This window comes from Odontomachus brunneus, unplaced genomic scaffold, assembly GCF_010583005.1.
Source record: "Odontomachus brunneus isolate Ranch 3 - 2012 unplaced genomic scaffold, Obru_v1 Obru_scaffold_211, whole genome shotgun sequence".
Taxonomy (NCBI): Eukaryota; Metazoa; Arthropoda; class Insecta; order Hymenoptera; family Formicidae; genus Odontomachus; species Odontomachus brunneus.
The window spans coordinates 278,592-278,871 of record NW_022639661.1 but is presented as its reverse complement, the minus strand read 5'-3'; positions in this window follow the sequence as shown (position 1 = coordinate 278,871).

Genomic DNA, 280 nt, shown 5'->3' with positions numbered 1-280 from the left:
CAATGATAACCGCAGGAGTGACTGCCACGTCACTCTACGCATGCGCAGAAGGTCTCTTGCCGCGGAGAAAATCTAGCGAACTGTCAACACTGTCCCCCATCCCTGCACTATAGGCGATTCGCAGTCATACGCTTACATTTGCATTCGGGGAGACACTATAAACGTGTTATGTCCTTGTTATTTACTGAAAATTGAACAAGAACAGAATACGCTTTTAGCACCAAATAGTGTCTCTCCGAACGCAGCTATTGTATAGTATTTTGTTTTAAGGCTACAGTTA